The sequence below is a fragment of the Bubalus kerabau genome, chromosome 4, assembly GCF_029407905.1.
Source record: "Bubalus kerabau isolate K-KA32 ecotype Philippines breed swamp buffalo chromosome 4, PCC_UOA_SB_1v2, whole genome shotgun sequence".
NCBI lineage: Eukaryota > Metazoa > Chordata > Mammalia > Artiodactyla > Bovidae > Bubalus > Bubalus kerabau.
In genome coordinates, this window is record NC_073627.1 from 77,200,946 (window position 1) to 77,219,867 (window position 18,922).

The window sequence follows — 18,922 nt, forward strand, 5'->3', positions numbered from 1 at the left end:
AAACAATTGGAAACAAATCCAATAACTGGATGAAAGAGCAGATTCTGTTGTGTTTATACAATGGTGTACTTAACTAGTGTAGTTGAAAATGAATAATATCAGTAGGTAGTAATCGAGACAGATTTTTTTTTTTAAAAGAAGCATTGAAAATGAAAGCAAACTACTGCATATTGCATGATAACATTCACATCCACTTGATAAACCCATAATACAATACAATATGCTCTCGGATAGATAATAAGTAATTAAAATGTAAAAACATGGAGAGAGAGAATAGCGTAAACTTTAAACCATGTTAACAGTTGCTCCTGGGGAGAGGTGGAGAAAAATCAAACTTGGGCCATTTTCAGCTGGATCTTCTAGTGCATCTGTAATATTTTATTTACTTATATTAAAAAACTGAAGCAAAAATAACAGTTTGTATTCCTAGAAGAGAGATAATTTTTATTGTACTTTATTTTTGGGTGTGTTTAAAATTTTTCACAATTTAAAATATAGGAAAATATTTAAAATATGAAAAACAGAACAACTTTCAGGTGAACATGGAGTTTAATCACAACTCATAGTCTGTGCTTCCCCATACATAGGAGTGACTCTGCCGTGGGAGGCTCATTTTTGAAGTATAGTATAGTGGCCAAAGAGAAATAAAAGTTTTCTGTGTGAATTCATGCAACCCAAGTATGCGGAAAGGCGAGATTATTTTTTACTTTTTCTTCTAGCTTTATTTGAGATATAATTGACATTCAGCACTTTATAAGTTTAAGGTATACAGCTTAATGATGTGACTTACATACATCGTGAGATGGTATCACGACAAGCTTAGTGAACAGCCTTCATCTCATATAGATACAAAATTAAAGAAATAGAGAAAAATTTTTTCCTTGTGATGAAAATTCTTAAGATTACTCTCAACACTTTTCATATATAACACACAGCAATGTTAATCATAATTATATTTATCATGATGTGTATTATATCCCTAGTAACTATACATCTTACAACTTGGAGTTGGTACCTCTGGCCACCTTCATACAATTCCCTCACCTGCCCTCCCCATCTCTGGTAATCACCAATGCAATCTGAGAAGAGATTACCTTTTAAACGCAGTGTTTCTATATTTACCCTGTCATCCCGTCACCTTTGCTAGTCTTGTTGACAAGTCTTTCCCAACATAAATAGAAGTGCAAGTGAAAGAAAAATAGAAGTGGTAACATCTGAGAGGCAGAGTACTCCTCTGAAGTTCTTTTAGTTCTCAGAGAAAAGAGGTCTTTCTCTTGACCTCTTGTTTTTGGTACAAGGTGCTATATGACAGCAGGTAAAAGGCAAGGATTTTCTGCATAGAGCTGTATGAACTTTGATCATAGTAGAATGAAGCCATTTGAAGAATCTAATCAGTATCAATAGGTAAACATATTTAATTAAAAAATATTTGTGTTTGGCTGTGCTGGTTCTTTGCCGCTGAGTGTGGGCTTTCTCTAGTTGCTGTGGGTGGGGGCTACTCACTAGCTGCCGTGCGCAGGCTTCTCACTGAGGCGGCTTCTCTTGTTAGGAGGCGCAGGGCCTAGGGCACTCGGGCTTCAGTAGTTGTGGTACACAGGCTCAGTTGCCCCGCGGCATGTGGGATCTTCCTGGACCAGGGACTGAACTGGCATCCCCTGCATTGCAAGGTGGATTCTTAACCACTGGACCACCAGGGAAGCCTCCAAAAGCCTCTAGCTCCACAGTTCAGTGACCAAAGCCAGGAAGTATGTTTCTATAGAAACAGAAATTAGAGAATTGGTAATTAAATCATTTTAGGCAATTAATAATTTAAGAGATAAGTTTCATATGCCCTTTGCACTTAATGTTAACTATAGTTTAACATTTTAATTGCCCCAACTGGATATGAAATAAAGCAAATTTAATCCTGCAACTGTTCTTTTCTATTTACTTTAACTGATAAGTCTTTCCTGGGTCTGCACATGAGATTTTTCTTTTTGAAATATTTGTAATTGTGCCAAATATATGTAGATTAAAAAAAAATCATGTTTTTCAAAGCAATTAAAAGTTAGGTAGGCCCTATTAAAATTCAGAAGTAAAACTTGTCATTAAATGAAGTAGTCTGTGTGCTGAATACCAAAGGACTTAGCAGTTTGAGGTTGATGATTCTGAGCCTAAGCTAAGGCAGAGTAACAAGGCTTTTGTGACTGAAACATGAATTAAGCCACAATTTTAGAAAGTCAAAGGGAAAATAATTTGCATATATAAGAAATAGAGTGGGGCAGTTTTTTCTTTAAACATCTTTTGAAATTCAGGTCGATCCAATGAATGTGAAGAAAGGAAAAAAGTACTCAGGCCTCAGAATAAATAGAGTACATATAGAGTACATATAATAAAAAGAGATAATTTGGGCATATATCCATAGAACAAAGTTTCTGTTTCATTGGGGGCGGGGGGTTTCACACTGTGAAGGTGTTCCAAGCAGAGTAAAGTGGACGAGTGGTTGGTGCTGTAGAGAAACAAAATTTGCCATGCATCTTTCCACTACTGAGCCGGAGTTGTAGACAACACATCTCATCACTATTGAGGCCACACTACAGCGGGCATGCCATTACTAATGATCTTGAATTCTGGATCACAAGACCCACCACTAAGTGCCTGCCGTATCGATGATGCTTGCACTCTACGATCATCTGTTTTAACTTTTATGTCTGACTTCTTTCATATCTGTTTAGTCTGTCTGCTAATATCTCAGTCACCCCCTAAGACATCTCTCTCTCATTTCTGCTTAACGTGTGTGCTTTTCTTTATTTGATTTTCATTATTTGCTTTTCTTTATTTGATTTTCATTCTTGAATCATTCCTATTCTAATAGGAGGACTGAAGCAACGCAAGAAGTTGCCATATTTTCTTCATCATAGTTCAGTTGCTTGGTCATGTCCAACTCTTTGTGACCCCATGGACTGCAGCACATCAGGCTTCCCTGTCCATCACCAACTCCTGGAGCTTACTTAAACTCATGTCCATCGAGTCGGTGATGCCATCCAACCATCTCATCCTCTGTCATCCCCTTCTCCTCCTGCCTTCAATCTTTCCCAACATTCAGGGTCTTTTCAAATGAGTCACTTCTTCACAGCAGATTGCCAAAGTATTGGAATTTCAGCTTTAGCATCAGTCCTTCCAATGAATATTCAGGACCAATTTCTTTTAGGATGGACTGGTTAGATCTCCTTGCAGTCCAAGGGACTCTCAAGAGTCTTCTCCAACACCACAGTTTAAAAGCATCAATTCTTTGGCTCTCAGGTTTCTTTATAGTCCAACTCCCACATCCATACATCACTATTGGAAAAAACATAACATTGACTAGATGGACCTTTGTCAGTAATGTCTCTGCTTTTTAATATGCTGTCCTGGTTGGTCATAGCTTTTCTTCCAAGGAGTAAGTGTCTTTTAATTTCATGGCTGCAGTCACCATCTGCAGTGATTTTGGAGCCCCCCAAAATAATCTGTCACTGTTTCCACAGTTTCCCCATCTATTTGCCATGAAGTGATGGGACTGAATGCCATGATCTTCGTTTTCTGAATGTTGAGCTTTAAGCCAACTTTTTCCCTCTCCTCTTTCACATTCATCAAGAAGCCCTTTAGTTCTTTGCTTTCTGCCATAAGGGTGGTGTCATCTGCATGTCTGAGGTTATTGATATTTCTCGCAACATTCTTGATTCCAGCTTGTGCTTCCTACAGCCCAGCATTTCTCATGATGCACTCTGTGTAAAAGTTAAATAAGCAGGGTGACAATATATAGCCTTGACATCCTCCTTTCCCAATTTGGAACCAGTCTGTTGTTTCATGTCCAGTTCTAACTGTTGCTTGTTGGCCTACGTACAGATTTCTCAAGAGGCAGGTCAGGTGGTCTGGTATTCCCATCTCTTGAAGAATTTTCCACAGTTTGTTGTGATCCACACAGTCAAGGCTTTGGCAAAGTCAATAAAGCAGAAGTAGATGTTTTTCTGGAACTCTCTTACTTTTTCCATGATTCAATAGATGTTGGCAATTTGATCTCTGGTTCCTCTGCCTTTTCTAAATCCAGCTTGAACATGTGGAAGTTCACATGTTTCTTTATTTGGTAACTAACAAAATATTCTCTCCTTTGAAACTGAAAGTCACTCAGTCATATCTGACTCTTTGCGACCCCATGGACTGTACAGTCCATGTAATTCTCCAAGCCAGAATACTGGAGTGGGTAGCCATTCCCTTCTCCAGGGGATCTTCCCAACCCAGGGATAGAAGCCAGGTATTCTGCATTGCAGGCAGATTCTTTACCAGCTAGCTGAGCCACCAGGGATGCCCGGGAATACTGGAGTGGGTAGCCTATCCCTTCTCCAGGGGATCTTCCTGACCCAGGTATCTCTCCTTTGGGTAAAGCCTGATTTGGATCTAAAATTTAAAGCCAGTTTCAACCCAAATGTTGGGGTGGTTCTTAGACCTATGGGCAAATTTCATGAATTTAAGATTATTTTTTTCATAGTCTTCTGATTTCTGAAGGACTGTGGATCAACCAGACATGATACTAACATTATAGCTAGACCCTAACTGTGGTTCTGTAGAACTCTGTTGCAGAATAGATCTGTCTGCAAAAGTGGTAAACTAAAATAATTTTGCCTATCCACTGATGCTTTAGGAAAGCTCAGCCTACTACAACATTGCACTCAACATGAAGACAAGCCACAGATATGGAATTCAGGGTCAGACGTCAGCAGTCCCCTGTGAGGACCACAGGGCAAATTTCTGGAAATGTTGCGGTGCCTACAGCTCAGCCTTTGTGAAAGAGCCCATTTACCTGTGTTCGGAGCTGTCATGAACTTTGATGACCTGACAAGGTTCAAGTGCCCCATGGGAATCACTTGCTAAAGCTCAAATTTGAAAGTTATCCATTTACAAACAGATAAAAACAATGAGCAAAACAAAGTAAACAAACAAAAAACCTTCCAAGTTACATGGCACAATGTGGACTGCTGAAACCAAATGTCTAGAAGCAGTCTTTGCTTGGGCCATACCAGATACCTCAGCCTCCAGTTATTATTTTACTACCCAACTTCCAGTCTTTGTCTTTTTTCCTGGTCCTTGAACTAGGACATTAGAAGGACAGTATCTAACAGTTCCTTTGCCCATTCAATTAAAGACAGAGGAATTAGACAAAGGAATTAGAGATCAAAACACCAACTCATTACTAATAGGTGTTTGGAAAATATGACTTAGTTGTATGAGAACTGAGATCTTTTTAATGCCGTATCCCAGAAGTAGATAGGTTTATCAAGACAACCTTAGAAAATATAGGCAATTCTTGAGGAGTGAAGCAGCCAGCTTCTGAGCAGACCACAGCATGTGCTTCCTAAAGTCTGGCTGGCATTTCTTAGGTTTTATCCCAAATTTATCAATCATCTTGTCACTTTCCTAAGAGTGTTCCAGTAACAGAAGTCCCTCAATATGAGAACAGGAAGCCAGAAAGGAGGAGGTTCCCTTTAACAAAGGAGGTAAGACATGAATCCATATATCCTTTATACCAACAAGGGTGAAGGACCTCTTAAAAACAAACTCAGCTGCTTTAGTTCTTACTTCTAAGGAAGAAAGAAGGATTCACTTATGATTATTGTCATGAGGAAGACAGCTCTTACATTAGATCTTTTTAAAAACTCAAGAAACTTTGATGAAGTAGCCAGTTATTTAAAAAATAAAATGTATTAATAAGAACAAATGATATAAGGGGAAATGTGAGAGTGGGGAAAATCGTTGACCAGGAACTTAAAATAAGTAGGAATAAATATAAACATTAGACCTTAGAGGACAGGAGACACAGCTCAAAGCAGGGAAATTGTAGAGGCATCCTTGGCATAAATATTGCAAGAGAGTAAGATAGAAAAGCTGATAGTGATGTGAATCTTCTCAATTCTGTCATCACAATTTAAGCTCCACTGCCTTACTCCACCCTTGGTTAGCTCATCTCATCCTGAGTATCAAGTTAATCCTAGTTGTTATTCAGTTCAGTTCAGTCTCTCAGTCATGTCTGACTCTTTGCGACCTCATGAACAGCAGCACGCCAGGCCTCCCTGTCTATCACCAACTCCTGGAGTCCAGCCAAACCCATATCCATTGAGTCAGTGATGCCATACAGCCATCTCATCCTCTGTTATCCCCTTTTCCTCCTGCCCTCAATCTTTCCCAGCATCAGGGTCTTTTCAAATAAGTCAGCTCTTTACATCAGCTGGCCAAAGTATTGGAGTTTCAGCTTCAACGTCAGTCCTTCCAATGAACACCCACGACTGATCTCCTTTAGGATGGACTGGTTGGATCTCCTTGCAGTCCAAGGGACTCTCAAGAGTCTTCTCCAACACCACAGTTCAAAAGCGTCAATTCTTCAGTGCTCAGCTTTTTTTATAGTCCAACTCTCACATCCATACATGACCACTGGAAAAACCATAGCCTTGACTAGATGGACCTTTGTTGACAAAGTAATGTCTCTGCTTTTTAATATGCTGTCTAAGTTGGTCATAACTTTCCTTCCAAGGGTAAGCATCTTTTAATTTCATGGCTGCAATCACCATCTGCAGTGATTTTGGAGCCCAGAAAAATAAAGTCAGCCACTGTTTCCACTGTTTGCCACGAAGTGATGGGACTGGATGCCATGATCTTAGTTTTCTGAATGTTGAGCTTTAAACCAACTTTTTCACTCTCCTCTTTCACTTTCATCAAGAGGCTCTTTATTTCCTCTTCAATTTCTGCCATAAAGGTGGTGTCATCTGCATATCTGAGGTTATTGATATTTCTCCCAGCAATCTTGATTCCAGCTTGTGCTTCCTCCAGCCCAGCATTTCTCATGATGTACTCTGCATAGAAGTTAAATAAGCAGGGTGACAATATACAGCCTTGACGTACTCCTTTTCCTATTTGGAACCAGTCTGTTGTTCCATGTCCAGTTCTAACTGTTTGCTTCCTGACCTGCATATAGGTTTCTCAAGAGGCAGGTCAGGTGGTCTGGTATCACTTATAAAATTTTTTCTAAGGCTCTTAAAATGCACAAGTGGTCACAACTGGATCTTAGTACTTCTAATCCAACATACTTTTCTGGTTCATCTTCTAATTAAGAGTCATATCTTGGCAAGTTGTGGTCTCAAAGGAATGAGTTCTGGACATTGTCATAGGCCACAAGGCAGGGGGTGATCGGCTGGATCATCCAGCCTTCTTGTGGGACTGTGCAGCAGGTAGTGATGACATAAGGAGCAACCTGAAGAAGGTAGTTTCTTTGAGCAGCACTACAAGTTTAAAATCAGGTAAAGATCTCTCCTCCTGCCTGGGCATAGAGAAAAAATGACTTGATGGGCTTGCATTCATGGAAACACATCCATCTCTGTCTTCCCCACACATCTTTGAAGGGAAGCGCAAATTATTTTTAATGTAGACATGTTATGCCTTGTAAACATAATTAGGAGACACATCATCATGATGTGACTCTTCAATGTTTTGAAAATCTTTTAGACAACGCACATTCAAATGTAGTAGAATTTTAGCCCTCCTTACAATCTTTACTTAGCTAGTTGTCAGGAAAATAAAGAAATCTAGACTTATATATTATTCAAATTTAATACATTAAAAATTCATCTCAAGTGAGAGTAGGGAGGTGAGCACAGTAGAATGCTAATAATCTTCAAAGGTGATAACTTTAGATAATGACTCTCATTGTCAAGTCTCGCCTGGGTCTTGATCTCTACCGCCCTTTCACTTCCCATAACTAGAGATATCTGGCTGCACACTTCAGGTTATCACTTAAATCAAGCCTTTGTGATTTAAAATGGAGGCGGCCATGTGGGTAATCGGGTCTTGGTTATTCCAGTTCTGATAACTGAGCTTTTGCCCCTCATTCTCAGCTTTTGGCTTACCCAAAACTTCCAGGGATGGGTCCTCTTTGCCCTTACTAGTTTCCCGCCTGAGAGCATTTCACAATACTTTTTAAGTCTTACCATGTGTCCTGTTTTATTTAGCTGTGCTGGGTCGTCTTCACTGCAGTGTGGGCTCTTCATTAGGTGTGCAGTTTTCTCCAGCTGAAGCACGTGGGCTTCTCTACTTGTGGCATGTAGGCTTCGTTGCCCTGCAGTGTGTGGGATCTTAGTTCCCTGACCAGGGATCAAACATGCATCCTCTGTTTTGGAAAGCAGATTCTTAACCATGGGACCACCATAGAAGTCTCCCATTGGTCCTATTTTAAACATGAGAGAGCCTCTTACCTCTTAGGGGCTGTGAGGATAAGTAAGATGTAATTCACGTGAACCACCTAGACCACAGGCACTCTAATGCACAGTAAGGCCCTGCTGTCCTTCCTCTCTTTCTAGGCATTTATTGAAGGCCAAGTGTTGTGCTTATCACCCCAACGATTGAAGTCATTTGATGACAAATCTGTTCAGCCATCTGCTATAGCATTTGGAAGCTCCAAATATATAACCAATACTGGGCACACACATCCCAGCCAAATGCACTATAACCCTCCCAAAAGCTAGTGTGATGTTGGATTGTCCCTCTGAATGATAACAAGATTCCCCAGTAGAATTTAAGAGAATGCAAAAATTTCTGATACTAGTCACAAAAATATATGCTCTATAAACCTCAGTTTCCTACATTTTTATCTCTTGATCAACTACTATCAGATGCCTACTAACCTGCTCTTTTTTTCCTGATTTTCCTTACCTGGGTATTTTGTACTATTTTAGTCAATTGTATACACACCCAGTAGCTAATTATAGAAACTCTGGCACCTACTAACTGGCTAAATGACCTTAAGCAACTTACTTATTCTCTCTGAATCTCAGGCAGTTCATCTGAAAATCCAATAATAATCTCAAAGAATGATTGAAGATAAACTGAGGGGATATATCTAAGCAGAAGTTCTCAAACAGTTTTGACTCAAAGCTCCTTTCATTCTTAAAAATTATTGAGGATCTCAAAAAACTTATTTACATGAGTTCTATCTGTTTATACTTACTCTTAAAACTGAGAAGTATTTTTTAAAGCACTTATTTGTTAATTTATTTACATAAAGCAATAATAAACCTATGACATGTTAACATAAATGAAATTAAAATAACTATGCATTTTTAAATTTTTTTAAATTTTATTTTATTTTTTAACTTTACAATATTGTATTGGTTTTGCCATATATCAACATGAATCCGCCACAGGTATACACGTGTTCCCCATCCTGAACCCTCCTCCTTCCTCCCTCCCTGTACCATCCCTCTGGGTCGTCCCAGTGCAGCAGCCCCAAGCCAGAACTTTAGTGAGTGGCATTATTTTATATTTTGTCAATCTCTTTAATGTCTTGAAGAAAGCTGGATTCTTGTATATTCCTCTGCATTTGATCTTTTGAAATATATTGTTTTGGTTGACATACATGAAAAGAATGTGGCTTCATATAGATATGTTGCTAGAAAAGAGAAAATTGCTCTTATAGCCTTTTTAGGTAATCATGGATATGCTCTGTTATAGATATTCTACGCAAACTCAACAAATGATGGTTTATAAAAAGGTTAGTTGCATTCTGGAGTCTTAAACTGTATCAAAAAACATTCATACTTTGTAATATTCAAATCCATTGATCCGGCTTGTGCTTTGAATGGATCCTTCATTTAAGTACGGTTTAATGCATTGTGCATGGGTCAGTTGGAAAATATTGGTTTACTGAGTTGTGCAGGTTATCCAAATGTTGACATATTTTGTCATAGGATATATATATAAAAAAAAGATCACATTTGTTAAGCTCACCATCCATTGGATCAAAAATGTCTTTAAGTATTGGAAACCTGTCAAGCTCATGGTGGTAAACACAAGTCTTCAACATTCTAATTTTCACTTGAAAGTTCAAATTTTATCAGTGGCCACAAATATTGTTAGTTGTTTTTCTTGAGGTGACAGGTTTACTATGTTCATTTTCAAGAAAGTGTCTGCCAGATACTGAAGTCTGAAAAACATCATTTTGTGCTTTAGCTGTTGATTCAAGTACAAATGGTATCCCATGAAAGAAGTGGCAAGTGCAGCTTGCAGCTCAAATAATTACACGAGTCCCTTTCCTCGAGACAACCACAGCATGCACTTCAGCGTGTAGCAGATGAACTCTGTGTGCACTTTTCATTTAATCATATAGTATATTAAGAAACGGGCACTCAGGGGTAAAACTTAGCAAAATTAATTCCTACTGCTTCATTAAAAACAATCTTAAATGAAGCTGGCTTTTAGTTTTTAATTTTTTTTTGTCTTTTAATTTTCAAAATTAAAGTCTTTGCTGTTCAGTTGCTCAGTCATATCCAACTCTTTGCAGTCCTGTGGACTGCAGCACTCCAAGCTCCCTGTTCCTCACCGTCTCCTGGAGTTTGCCCAAGTTCGTGTCCATTAAAGTCTTTAATTTTTTCTTACAAGTGCATTGCTATGAAGAGTACAATTAGTACGATACATTTTAATTTTGGTGCCTTGATTCATACTAAGGTGCCATCAGTTTTTCCCTTGATTATTCTTACAGCATCAATACAAATGCCAGGATAATGAAGACAGACATATTACTTCTTAGCATTATTCTAAAAACAGTTTTGACTTTATAGAGTCCTTGATAGGGTCTTGCAGAGAAGGCAATGGCACCCCACTCCAGTACTCTTGCCTGGAAAATCCCATGGGCGGAGGAGCCTGGTAGGCTACAGTCCATGGGGTCACTAAGAGTTGGACACGACTGAGTGACTTCACTTTCACTTTTCACTTTCATGCATTGGAGGAGGAAATGGCAACCCACTCCAGTGTTCTTGCCTGGAGAATCCCAGGGACGGGGGAGCCTGGTGGGCTGCCATCTATGGGGTTGCACAGAGTCGGACACGACTGAGGCGACTTAGCAGCAGTAGCAGCAGCATAGGGTCTTGAGGGTCCCAGGGATTCTTAAACCATACTTTGAGTAGCATTAGCTGTTACCTGACCTAGGACAGAGTAGGCCCTGAGTAAGGAACATCGATTCCATTATTAGAATGTAAATATTTTATCATGTATGTGTATGTAGCTCATCTTTCAATCTATGGTGTGGAGGGTTGAGTTCATGGTACGTTATCATCCTGGGTCTGTGGGAAAGGCCCTCTCTCCAAGTTTCTGCCTATTAAGAATTTGAATCTCTTCCCTTCATTCCCCCAGACTGAGTACTAGCAGCTGCTTCCTGTGATAACTAAAGTGCTCCCTTTGTGCCTTTTTGGGTAACCAAAACCTGGTGTAGAAATAAGCAAAGATCACCTGGATGAGAACAAATACAGGCTGTTTACTCTGTTTACTCAAGGTCATCCACCGTCACCTGCATTTGGCAGAGTGCTAAAGGCAGGAATGTGAGTGGGGAAGCTTGATAGTGAGAAAACAAAGGAAGGGCTTTGGGCATGCCCTGATAGGAGGTTTCTGTATGAAAAAGCTGGAAGTGGGCTCGTTAGAAGTGGGCCTTCTTGTGTGGTTGATTTCAAGGGCATATTTGGGTTGATCAATGTAGTAGTTGTGGGGTCGGAGTTCCATTGTCACATATGGTCTAACCATTGCCTGTTTGTGTATCCAGTCTCTCACTGGTTAATAGTTCTTTTTATTTATTTAAAAAATATTTCTAATAAATGTTAACCACTTACAGTAATTTATCAATTTACATTGTTTTGGGTTGTGCTGGGTCTTCACTGCTGTGCAGGGGCTTTTCTCTCGTTGTGGCTACTCTCTAGTGGCGGTTTGCTGGCCTCTTGGTGTGGTGGCTTCTCCTGTTGAAGTGCACAGGCTCTGGGAACTCAGGCTTTAGTAGTCGTGGCTGAAGTCTCTAGAGTGTGGGAGCAGTATTTTCGATGCCTTGGCTTAGTTGTTTGCAGCATGTGGGATCTTCCCAGTCAGGGACCGAACTGGTATCCTCTGCATTGCAAGGCAGATACTTAACCATTGGACCTCCAGGGAACCCCAACAGTTCTTTATATTAAGTTCTCTCTGTTAAAATAACTGGTATGTTCACTGTTGCCTAGGGGGACGCTGATAAAATCACTAAGCTATGTGCCCATTTTTTTTCTTTAAAGTCACTCAGTCATATTTGACTCTTTGTGACCCCATGGACTATAGCCTGCCAGGCTTCTCTGTCCATGGAATTCTCCAGGCCAGAATACTGGAGTGGGTAGCCATTCCCTTCTCCAGGGGATCTTCCCAACCCAGTGATCGAACCCAGGTCTCCCACATTGCAGGCGGATTCTTTACCAGCTGAGCCACCACAGAAGCCCAAGAATACTCAAATGGATAGCCTATCCCTTCTCCAGGGCATCTTCTCAAGCCAGGAATTGAATCGGGGTGTCCTGCAATGCAGGTAGATTCTTTACCAACTGAGCTACCAGGGGAGCCCCAAGCTGTGTGCCCACAGTTAATGGTTAATATAGTTAACCTTTAAAATTTCATGGCTAATATAGTTAACCTCAAATAGTTTCTTATAATAAGAAATAATTGAGTAAACTATCGGCCGGGTATTTAAATGATCAAAAGCCACTGTAAAGTTCTCCATAAAGATGAAATACTTAGAAAGGATGGAAGAAGGTCCAGTGGTAAGATAATATAGAGGAACAAAATTTCCTGCCCACAAATGTGTTTATTTGGCTTGAGGATTGATTTAGGCTGATTATTTTTAAGAAACAGAGGCATCAGGAAGTTTTTCTTGTTACTTCCCTCTTTACTGCCTAAAAGAATTTAGGGAAAGGGCTTGCTCTGGGACTAGAGCTATCACCAGAGATAACAAAGTATATGGTCTAGGTAGGATCAGGGAGACTTGGCAGGGCCTAGGGATCAGAGTCAGTTCTGTGTCCATTGCCTCTGCATGACCCAGTAAACACTTACTTACCAAATATTTGCTTTTCGTCTTGAAATAAATTGCCTTCTTCACCTTTGAAGTCCCAAACCACTCCCCCTACCCAATATCCTCTTCTGTCTTTAACAGTAGATGGCATTTAAGGTGAGAGCTTCAGGTGTTTTGCAAGTTACTCAGTTTTCCTGGCTCTCTTGTGTGCATCCATGCTATTGAATTTGTTGGTTTTTCTCCTGTTAATCTGTCTCATGCTAATTTAATTCTCCAACCAGCCAGAAGAACCTAGAGGGTAGAGAACAATTTCTTCCTCCCTGACAGTGACTACTCATACTTGCTTTGGTGGTTCAGATGGTTAAAAAAAAAAGTCTCCTGCAGTGCAGGGGACCTGGGTTTGATCCCTGGGTTGGGAAGATTCCCTGGAGGAGGGCATGGCAACCCATTCCAGTATTCTTGCCTGGAGAATCCCCAGGACAGAGGAACCTGGTGGGCTACAGTCCATGGGGTCACAAAGAGTCAGATACAATTGAGCGACCAACCGCACAGCACAGAGAGTGTCTGGGATGCTTGATTTTCAGTGCTAAAATTGGGACAATCCAGGAAAACTGGGATAACTGGTTGTCCTATGACAGTGCCCAAAGTTGTACTTCATGAACAATCGTTTGTCTTTTTCCTTCCTACACAAATAATACAATGTGCTCCAATCAATACAAACAGCATTCTGTTTCACTGAGTGGGGAAAATCAAACACATGTTAAAAATTAACAGAAATCCCAATTAAATAAAAAACCAGAAGGGGGAGCTCTTACACCCTCTGACTGTAGCAGAGCACAAGAGAAAAAACAGACTCCTCTTTTTTTTCCTGGCAAGGGCTCAGCCAATGAGAAGCTGAGAACTCTTTGTTGACTAAGCCCTCCCAGCCTCCTTTCCCCTCTGTAAAAGAATTCTCTTCCCTTGTGATGAGGGGACCTACACATTGCTGTCATGGTTGCAGACCCCAAATTGCAGTTCTCTGCTGATTCCAAACAAGCCTATGTTTGCTGGAGAAATATTTGGTGGTCTGTTTGTTTCAGGTCAACACTTCCAACCTGGTTGTGTGAGAGATGGGAATAGTTTCGTAGCCATCCTCCATTGAGAGTGTCCCCTTTTTTTCTGGGTAAACAATCATCTGAGTTTTAAGGAGACAAATCATTTCCTTAATCCAATCAATCCTTACAGGTGTTATTTAAACAGTCTGTGCCTGTTCCACACTTAATCATATTAAATATGATTCAATTTACCAAAATAATTGGAAAAAAAAAAAAAACAGCTTTCAGAAGTGTAGTACTATTTTTAGAAGTGGGACATGCTCTCCACTCCTACTCCTTTGCATAATGCTGCATGAGGATGATTACAAACATTCACAGGTGATATTGAAATTAGGCAAAAATGTGTATTTGTTCCAAAACAACTGAACAAAGGAAATGGAGATACACGCAAAGTATTTCATCATCTGAAGACATTTTCTCTAGCTTCTTAACAGAGGCAATTTAATTCCAAAAGATTGCAGGTATTGATTGAAGTACTGGCCTCTAGATACTTAACAGATGAATGAAACCCATGAAAAGGGCACTTACTGTTCCCATTTCCCAATTTGAGACAACAAGTACTAATAAAGGGTGAGAGTTAATTTTAGAAAATTATACTTGCCCCCAAAAGATTGCATTTATTGAAAATGTTTTATAAAATAGGATTGTAGGTTATTAGCCTAAAACAATACATCTCTTTTAATTTGGCTTAAAAGAGAATGAGGTCAGAGCAGCTTCCAGGGAGAATGCCTCCAGATACTACTGTGGAGAGAGAGGTCAGCCTCAACTGCCTGAAGCAGAACTGGGTCCTGAGAGAGCGTCTAAGCTAGGGAAAGGCTTTTGTAGAGTTGTAGAAGTGTGTAAATATCTGCTTCCCAATTTTAGGTCTTCTATTCACTTCTGTTCTGTTCTCTCCACATTTCCAGTTTAAAGTGTTTTCAGCTGCTCCAGATTTTTGTCTACCTATGGACTACCAAGGGCTCCCCTGGAGGTTCAGGTGGTGAAGAAGCTGCCTGCAGTGCAGGAGGCCCAGGTTCAATCCCTGGGTTGGGAAGATCCCCTTGGAGAAGGGAATGGGAACCCACTCCAGTATTCTTGCCTGGAGAATTCCACAGACAAAGAAGCCTGGCAGGCTACTACTGGTCCTAGAGTTGAGAGGAGTCAGACACGCCTGAGTGACGAAACACGCACACACACAGGCTACCAAAATGGTACCTCTAGGCTAGCCTGCCTTAAGCAACGGGAGTCATGATCTCTCCAGGGAGTTTATATCTGACATTTATCCATTAAAAGAAAAGAAATACCTGCAGATCACATGCAGTCTCTTAAAAGGAGTATCAGTTTCTGACATAGAACATATAAAACCAATAAATCATCTTGCAGTGTATTAAGTGGCTAAGGAGATGAGTTAGGAAGAGGCATTAACAGTGTTCTAGATGGTCAGGTTCTTTGGGCAGTGTGCTAGGTTTTATAAATGTTAGTGACTTTAATCTGTACAAAAATCCTATGATAATATCCATGATTGAAAGTGTGAGCAGGCTACTTAAAGAGGATACTTGGTCCAAGGTTGTTCATATTGCTGTAAATGGGCTTAGTCTATTTGTTCTGTCTTAACTATTTGGTTCTTTTTTTTTTTTTTTTTTTGATAAATCATGATGCTGCTGCTGCTAAGTCGCTTCAGTCGTGTCCGACTCTGTGCGACCCCATAGATGGCAGCCCACCAGGCTCCTCCGTCCCTGGGATTCTCCAGGCAAGAACACTGGAATGGGTTGCTATTTCCTTCTCCAGTGATAAATCATGATAGCCACTGTCAAAGCAAAAAATTGGGTGGGATAATGCTAAACGGTGAGGAAGATTTTATTCAAGATCGTGAGTGTAGTTGTAGGAGACAACAATTGTATCTGAGCTCAACTCTGCTGTAACAAAGAGCTGAGTTAGGAGGATCTTAGGTCATCTTTGTTTGCTAATTGGCTTTATTCAAAGGAAAAATAAACTTTTTTGTATGTTTATGGCAGGAGATAATTTCATAACCTGGAGTAAGATGCCCTCCAGAGTTAGGCTCCTATCCTCCCGTGGAAACTGGGAGACAGGGTCTTTATCTACCTCAGTGATTGCATTTCAGAAGGATGGCTCTCAGGTCTCTGAGAAGGATATTCCCGGGTTGTAAGACTAGCAAGAAGCTTTTGAAAAGATTTACATTTACAATTACACATTTTTTGAGGTAAATGCTCTAAGAAAGAGGTCAGGCATCTGGAAGCAGGGAGGAGCATGTCTGAAATTTAGTCAGGCTGAGGGAAATGCTGAGGCGCTGGGCCTTGGCCAGTCCTCCCTTTTGTTCCGGAGAAGCCAGGTATCCATCAAAAAGCTTAAAAAAATGAGTCCCATGTAGTTTGCTCAGCACATTTCTGTGATTGAAGGACTAGTTGAAACATCTGCTGAGTCTTGTCAGTAGAGAATATTTGCTGGATGGTGTAAGCAACCCATTCCAGTATTCTTGCCTGGGGAATCCAATGGACAGAGGTACCTGATGGATTACAGTCCACGCGGTTGCAGAGAGTCAGATAGGAATGAGTGACTAACACTTTCACTTTAGACATTAGAGCTGTTTTGGTGAGATTGTTCATATTCATGGTTATTTTCCAGAGCAGAGCATGGAAGATGTGGGAGTTGCACTGAACTTCCTAAGAGCCCACAAAGCAGCAGCTTCAGGCATGGAGGTTAGCATGGAAGATGTGGGAGTTGCACTGAACTTCCTAAGAGCCCACAAAGCAGCAGCTTCAGGCATGAAGGTTATCCATGCATGATCTGCTGGATGATGAGACCTCACAGTTTGTACGAAGAGACCCAGCTTCAACTCACAGGGCTTGTTCATAGCCTGGGGTAAAGGCGAGCTACAAGGCAATCTAGGGTCCAGGAAGGATTTGGGGGGTGGTGGTGGCAGTGTCAAGTTTTAGTTTTCAGTGACTCCAAGTCAGAAGGGTGGGAGAAGAATTAAAAATGTAAGCTTTGGAGGGTTGAAGTTAGATGCTGAAGGAAACTGCAAAAATTTAAATTTGGTAGGAACTGACAATTTGTGCAACATGACAGGATCTAGTATAATTTACAGATAGGTATCAATACCATGCAGTGTACAAAAAGGTTAAAAAAAAAATAGCTCAAAGACAATGAATAGGACCAGGATCTGACAATGCACAAGGCTGTGATGTAGTTTTATACTGAAACAAAAAATTGCTGTCCACAGTCACCTCACTTCTGATCAGTGATAATCAAAGTAACACTATTTTCCATCATAAAAGAAATCTGGCCTCATTAGGTTTGACCTGATTATTTACAGAGGTACAGCAAGAATGGCAATTAACCACATATACCTTTTAAATTTTGCTTTGATGAAAGCTTTTATAGGGAATTTCAGATTGGAACTTTAAAAGCCTCTTGAGCCCAGGAAGCTGAACTTGTCACTGGATTTTATGTGCAGTACTTATAGATTTGGATGAATTCCTCTCTTTTGGGGATCCCCAATATCTCCTATTTTCTTGGCTTGCCAGGAGTGACTTTTCTTACTCATCTATAAGGCTGGGAACATATAACCTGGGTTCCAGGCTAGTTTTCCCAAGAGGATTTTGGAATTGGTTCCATAAAGTTGATCTTAAAATTCCTTAAAATTATCCAGTCATATCTGATTTTATGCAAATCATTCTCAAATGTGACAGTATAGTCAAAGCCTCGGTTATATAATTAATATTTCTAATTACGTTCTGTTAAAAGGAGGACAGATTTTTGGTGAACGTAAGCAAATAATTATATTGCTATGAAAATAAGACTACTCAAAAATTTCTGAATTCTAGGGAAATCAGGCAGGGAGAAAAGATAAATGTTTCATTTTTGTTTATAAAAGATTATTTAATAAATTTTTATGAGTTATAGTTTAGGAGAAAAGAGAAAAGGGTTCTTTATCTCAAGGAAAGATATTAAAGTATCAATAATGTTCCAAACAAGACCCATAATCCTCCTTTATCAGTTCATACAGTCCTGTGGACTAATTCTTGTCCTGCTTGATCTGGGGTTAGCAATCTCATGAACCCAGCAGTTTCTCTACCAGAGTTCTGGAAATCCTGACGCAGTTTGGTAGCATGGTGTGCTCAGTGTTATTTGAGCAATGTCATCAGAATCCAATAGAGTTCTTCCCCGCATCTCTGAGACAGTCCCTTTTGGTTGAAGATGATGCACTGTGCCCTGTACCTGAAGGTCAGGAATGGGACAGAGGATTGTAAGAGCTTTCAGGGAAGCATTGTTTCTCTGTGAATGACAAGAGACTTAAAATGGCTATGTATAAAGATATAATGAGAATTAATTGCAAAAATAATGCAACTGACAAGGATATTCTGCTGTTTCTGAGACATACATTAAAGAAAATCTTGGAATTACAATTTGACAAAACCGTACTGTTGTTTGAGATCAGCCATAGCAGCACCAGGACTTATTATGGACATCAGGGACATTGACACGTTTCTAGGAATTTGTATAATTTTTGAAATACACACACACACACACGTATATATTTACCCATTTACCTATACAAACGCAACCTAGGGAAGATTAGGTATCTTTTCTTATTTGACAGTGATTCCCAAGCAATTTAACATATTAAAAAAATCCTAGTCTTTTTTTAAAATCTTTTTTTTAGCAAGGTAAAAGATCCTTTGTGACCTTTTCTGGGGCCCTCTGGGAAATCTCACATACAATTTTAGATGTAAAAGATATAATTTAGGATTAGCTTTGGAAAGGCAAAATATCAAATGTTGTTAGAAGGTTTGAATACCTGGTTAAACTGAATCATGAGTCATTCAGAAACCATGCTTGGCTGCCTATTTAATTAAAATGACAATAAAAGATTTCAAAAGTAAATATAGGAGGTAACATAATTGTAAAATAAAATTCTTAGTTTTATCAAAAGTGATAAAACTTGGTTCTTTTAAATAATCAAGGACATGATATAGTCAACATA

The 18,922-nt window shown here is 39.8% G+C and overlaps 2 long non-coding RNA genes across 3 annotated transcripts in view; one reads left to right on the plus strand and one right to left on the minus strand.

The window, feature by feature from the left end:
* LOC129649869 (uncharacterized) overlaps nt 1–18,922 on the plus strand; it is a 326,398-nt gene that overhangs the window by 16,415 nt on the left and 291,061 nt on the right. The window lies entirely within an intron of this gene.
* Nucleotides 475–13,143, minus strand: LOC129649871 (uncharacterized). The gene is made up of 3 exons (XR_008713334.1): nt 12,890–13,143; nt 11,658–11,925; nt 475–1,753 (listed from the first exon to the last, which is right to left on the minus strand). It is a non-coding gene; the product is annotated as an uncharacterized LOC129649871 (long non-coding RNA).